The 5,884-nt window shown below is 45.8% G+C and overlaps 1 long non-coding RNA gene across 1 annotated transcript; it reads right to left on the bottom strand.

Moving 5' to 3' along the window:
* Positions 1–227: 227 nt before the first annotated feature.
* LOC143930485 (uncharacterized) lies at positions 228–1,347 on the bottom strand. Its single transcript, XR_013262783.1, has 2 exons — positions 1,136–1,347; positions 228–1,052 (listed from the first exon to the last, which is right to left on the bottom strand). It is a non-coding gene; the product is annotated as an uncharacterized LOC143930485 (long non-coding RNA).
* Between the last annotated feature and the right edge of the window lie 4,537 nt (positions 1,348–5,884).

The raw sequence follows: 5,884 nt of genomic DNA, 5'->3' as shown, positions 1-5,884 counted from the left end.
GCTACAATTAGCGTGGAGGAGCAGAGCAGGATAGCTGCTGAGTGTCAGCAGCTCTCACATCTTGGAGGGGATAGAAGAGACCCATTGATGATGTTTGATTATTATTTTTTGTGTGAAGGAGCAGCAGATGAAGCTTTGCTCCAATGCTGCAGCCACCTAGGTAATTATTTTTGACATAAAAAAACATAGCATGTAATTAAATGTAATATACTCAAACATACCACACATTAGCAAAACATAAACTTTTTTTAATATTAACATAATTTTTGAAAAAAGCATCAACAAACAGTAAGTAACTTTTAAAGAAATAACATCAGCACATATTGTAAGAAAAATCAAGACATCAATTAGAAAAACTATAAATTCTGGTACGATGGGAAAAAATTGTCACCTTCAGTCGAAGGAATGGGGGAAGGTGTGGGTTGGACGCTTTCACGGGTGGCCATTGCAGGGGTAGGTAATGGATAGGGCATGGGGGCATTTGTGCTTTGGGTGTTGTTGCCATACTCGTCACAATATGGCCTATAACGAGGGGAATAGTAGGGGTGGGTTCTGGGTGGCGGGGGATTATAATAGTTAGGGAAGGGTACTGATGGGGGTGGTGGTGGGGCAAACACTGGAGAGGGGGCAGTGGTGGCAGATCTATAATGTTTTTCTTAACAAAAGCCTGGCGCTCCTGCGGGATTTTTTTGAGCATTGCTGCCACCATAATCCCAAATCCGCTTTCCGCACTCTCCATGTCACTTAACTTGGTATTCATCTTCTCCATTAGTGACGCAAAACGTTCCAAGTTGTTTTGCAATCGAATTGGTCTTCCCGATCTTCCATGGAGAGCGGGACGGTCTGGTTCCTGTCTGCCTTCGGGTTCCTCTACCTCAGCCATGCTGAGATTGGCCGGCTGGGAATCCTCATTTGTTTCCATAGAGTTTTGGCCAAGACTCTGTATTAATGATGGAGAAGGTGCCCCTTCCTCTCCGCTGGGAGCATTGCCCGCCGCAGCACATTGGGCCGATGTACCTGGCTGTTCCGGGTGCGGCATACTGGATTGTGTTCTGCATGAAAGATAGAATACAATTATTATAACCTTATCCAACTGTATAGTATCACTGTCCTAATATGAAAGATATTATCTTACGCTCTAAGATCCATGAACGGCCTCAGGAACTCCATCTCCTCGGCATGGATATAGGGTGCTACTCTTTTCCCCCCGGAACCACTTCGTTGGTTCAATATTTTTTTTAAATAGCGATTGTAGCAATCGCGGAGCCCCTTCCACCTCGTTTGTAAGATGGTCACTGCAAAACATAAACAGGAACATAATCAATTCTTTTGTTTTTCAGATACCTTGCAACAGGTCATTCAATTGTAAGTCTACATTATGAGTTCATGGCTGGCAAGTCGACTATCAGCTATATCATCCGAGACACCTGCAAAGTTTTATGGGACGTGCTTAACACCATGGTGATGAAGAGGCCGACACCTGAAACATGGCGTGATATAGCAAATACATTTTGGAGTAGGTGCAATTTTCCCAATTGCATTGGAGCTATCGATGGGAAGCATATACGTGTACAAAAGCCTGTGGGTAGCGGGAGTATGTACTTTAACTATAAAAAATATTGCTCCTTTGTACTGCTCGCCGTTACAGATTCCAACTACTGTTTCACATATGTAGACATTGGATCCTATGGAGGTAGCTGTGATGCAAGGATTTTTGGAAATTCATCCTTTGGTGAAAGACTACGGGAGAATCTACTTGGTATTCCTGAAAATTGCCCCCTTCCTGGCACAGCTGAACCTGCGCTACCCTATGTGTTTGTTGCGGATGAGGCCTTTGCATTGGGTGAACACATGATGAGGCCTTACTCTAGTAGGAACCTGTCCACTCCTAAAAGGATTTTCAACTACCGGTTAACAAGGGCAAGAAGGGTGGTTGAGTGTAGTTTTGGAATTCTAGCCAATAAATGGCGCTTTCTACATACTACAATAAGCTTAAACATTGAAAATGCTATAACTCCTGTAAAAGCAGCATGCGTGCTGCACAATTTTGTCAGAGTCAGGGACGGATATTGTTTTGAGGATTCTCTACTACACGAAATGGAAAGTGCACACATCAGTGCTACAAGGGGATCCACTGATGGTGCCACAGTGCGCGATCAATTTAGATCCTATTTCAATTCACCGGATGGTGAATTGCCGTGGCAGATGGACGCCATTTCCTAATCAAATTCATAAATATTTTTACACAACTGTTTTGATTTCATATCAAGTATCTTTTTGGGAATTTTTGAGTACGGTTGTTAACATGTGCTGATATGGATTATTGTTTTTTAATTAAAGTTGTCTGCTATGTTTTTTGTTATTATATGTTCAATAAATTTAATATGTTAAAATTAGGTTGAAATTACTTTTGATGTGGTTATATTGTTCAATCATTATTGTAATAAAATTATCATAGTGCTACACATCAGTGACAGACTTCCCAATGTTGCTCCGTAATCTTGCCCTAGAGTTAATAGGCACCATTAGGAACCCCAAGTGCCATGTGACCTGTAATGAGCGCCATGTAAAATGTTACATGTGGCAGGTCCCGTGGCACCCGTGGCACGTCCCGTGGCGCCCGTTGCACGTCCCGTGGCGCCCGTGGCACGTCCCGTGGCACCCGTGGCACGTCCCGTGGCAGGTCCCGTGGCACCCCCCGTGTCACGTCCCGTGGCAGGTCCCGTGTCGCCCGTGGCACGTCCCGTGTCGCCCATGGCACGTCCTGTGGCGCCCGTGGCAGGTCCCGTGTCATCCGTGGGAGGTCCCGTGGCAGGTCCAGTGGCACCCGTGGCACGTCCCGTGGCACCCGTGGCAGGTCCAGTGTCACCCGTGGCACCCGTGGAAGGTCCCGTGGCACGTCCCGTGGCAGCCGTGGCAGCCGTGGCAGGTCACGTGGCACATCAAGTTGGTATTGAAACAATGCTTTTTTGAAGCAAAAACGTGGGGAATACAGTTCAGACACTATTAGAACAGTCAATTCATCTAATGTTCATGTAATTGGAGCTTTTGTTGCTCTGGTGTGATATTTTTGATGGCAGGGGGATCTAGGGGGAGGAACCAAGGACTGTTGTGAAAGGGGGCATTTATGCACCGATTCCCTGTGCAAAAGAAGACCTACAAGACCTAAATTGAACTACAACAATCATGCATAGTGAAGGAGAAAAGACATATAAACTTACTTTTTGCAGAGCGGTCGGCCTGTGACAAGACATCCCAGTCTTCGAAAGAGAGTCTGCAGATCTCCAGCCAGGCACTCTCTCTTTTTTGTATTAACTGGTATGCTTTGTCTGTCTTGGCATACAGACACCTTCTCTCCCTAACAAAGCGTATGAGGGACTCATTGTCCACTGGTTCTCTCCTGTTCATAGCAGACATTTTGCAGGACTGAGCTCTTGGTCTGTGTGAGTTGAAGATAAGGAGGAAAACGAAACTAATGTGTATGGAAAGGAGGGGCTGCCTGCAGTGGGGGCTGGGTGACTTCCTGTCAAGTAGCCTGCAAGTAGCCTACAGATGAACAGGAGAGGCGACTTACATTGACATGAATGGGTACAAGTCGCCTAGAAGTCGTTTCCAAGTAGTACAGGAACCTTTTTTAAAAGTCGGAGCTACTGCAGTAGCGTATATTAAGACAGCTCCATTGACTATCATTGTTTTTAATGCAGCGCGACCTTGAGGCGACCTAGACCGACCTGAAGTCGGATCGCAGTCGCCCGCAGTGTGAACCGGCCCTTACGCTTTTTTCTATTTACCTTTTTATTTTTATTATTAATAAACAAGTGTGATTTGATTGTACTTTTGTCTTTGTCTGTTTCATGGTTCCTGACAGCTATACAGGAAGAGCTGCAGCCTGGCAGTGGAGGGACAGAGCAGAGTGGTTGCTGGTCAGGTTCGGTGACTCAATCATTCCCTTTTTGTTGACACCATTGTACTGTATAGCTAGGACTTGTACTGTACTATAGCCTAGCAAGTGTAACATTCTTTTGCTGGTAGTGCCTCTGCTTTGTACTGTAAGCTATGAGTGGCAAGGGGGTTCTAAGGGGTCACAACAAACTAAGACCCTGTCCAAAAGAATGTCATCCTCCTCTGAGAGTGTTGCGGCCGGTCAGATTGAGCCATCAGGGGAAGCTGTTATTGCAGTCGCTCAAGACGTTTCAGCCCCTGAGTATGTTACACGTGAAGTGTTGTTCCCCTACCATTGCTGGCTTAGAGAAAAAGCTTGATGTGATTTTATCCCTTCAGAGCGGGGTTAAACGCAGTAGATCCCCATCAAGTGCTCAAGATCCTCCTCTGGAGGTTCAGAATGCCGGGGCTCAGGTAGATCTTCCTAGAGATATGGAAGATACTGGCTTATCCTCTTCTGAGGATCCTAACATGGAAAGAGTATCACCGCAGGAGAGCTTGCTTGTGCATGCTCTCACTAAGTTGGTTCGTTCAACTTTTTTGCTACCTGCTGCGCAGGCCTCTGATGATCCCATCTCTAAGTTAGGATCATTAAAACCTCCTCCGGCTGGGGATGCCTTTCCTGTCCTTGCGTGGCTAAGAAAGCTTAGGTATGCAGAGGGGGAGCATCCAGATGAACAGTTTTATCCTTCTAAGAGATTTGCCAACTGTATCCTATGGAAGAGGATTTCTATAAGAAATGGGGGATTCCAGCGGTTGATGCTGCGATTACCTCTGTAAATAAGAACCTCACATGTCCGGTTGATAATGCATTCATGTTAAAGGATTCAGTGGATAAGAAGCTGGAGCACCTTTCTAAGAACCAATTAGCTTTAGCAGATTCAGAAGCGCAGCCGGTTCTGGCCGCAATGGGTGTATCCCAGGCCATTAAGGAACAGTTTGAGGAGATGCTTACATTTTTACCTGTTGTACAGGTTCAGCAGTACGCTGATTTAGCAGACGCACTGTGTTTCACAGTAGATGCTATGAGAGATGCTTCCATTCAGAGTTCACGTCTGATGTTGTGCTCTAGTGCATTCTCGCAGAGTTATTTGGCTTAAGAGGTGGTCAGACGAAGCACCATGTAAGAAGCTCCTAGCCAGTTTCCCTTTTAATGGTGAACGGCTATTCAGAGAACATTTGGATAAATACTTACAGAATATTTCCAATGGCTGTTGCCAGTAAAGAAGAAATTTAGACATTTCTGATTTAAGTGGGCCTCTTCTCCTGTATCAGGGACATCAGCCTCTAGACAGTCTCGATGGCCTCAGCCGTCAGGTTCAAGGGGGAAACCCTAGGGACAGAACCAAGGTCAGAAAAGATCTTGGGGAAAGAAGCCCACCAAGCAGAGTACTAAAGCCTCCTTATGAAGGGGTGCCCCCGCTCGCTTGGGTGGGGGGAAGGCTCCTGCAATTTTCAAAGATCTGGCAGGAGCAATGTCAGGACAAGTGGGTGGCTTCTGTGGTTTCTCTAGGTTACAAACTAGAGTTCCAAGTTTTGCTGTCTCCCGGTTTCTAAGGTCAGGGGTTTCCAAAAACCCAGAAAAGAAGAAGGCTCTCCTTCTAGCACTGGACCATCTGCTAGCCAAAGCAGTCATATCAGAGGTTCCCTGAGAAGAACAGGGCACAGGTTTTTATTCAAACCTCTTCAGGGTCCCAAAACCAAACGGGGAAGTAAGACCTATTTTAGATCTCAGAGATCTAAATCAGCACTTGAGCATCTGATCCTTCCACATGGAGTCAATTTGGTCGGTAGTAGCCATCCTCCAAGGAGGAGAATTTTTGGCTTCAATTGAATTAGAAAACCGTCATTTTCAGTTTGTGGCCCTGCCATTCGGTCTAGGCACAGCTCCTCGAATATATTCTCAAAGATTCTGGCTCCTGCTTTATCCAGATTAAGGGCT

Source organism: Lithobates pipiens, unplaced genomic scaffold (genome assembly GCF_037356315.1).
Source record: "Lithobates pipiens isolate NorthernLeopardFrog02 unplaced genomic scaffold, aLitPip1_a1.2 Scaffold_25, whole genome shotgun sequence".
In the NCBI taxonomy this organism is placed as follows: Eukaryota; Metazoa; Chordata; class Amphibia; order Anura; family Ranidae; genus Lithobates; species Lithobates pipiens.
The sequence above is the reverse complement of the archived record's forward strand: the minus strand, read 5'-3'. Positions and strand labels throughout refer to the sequence as shown.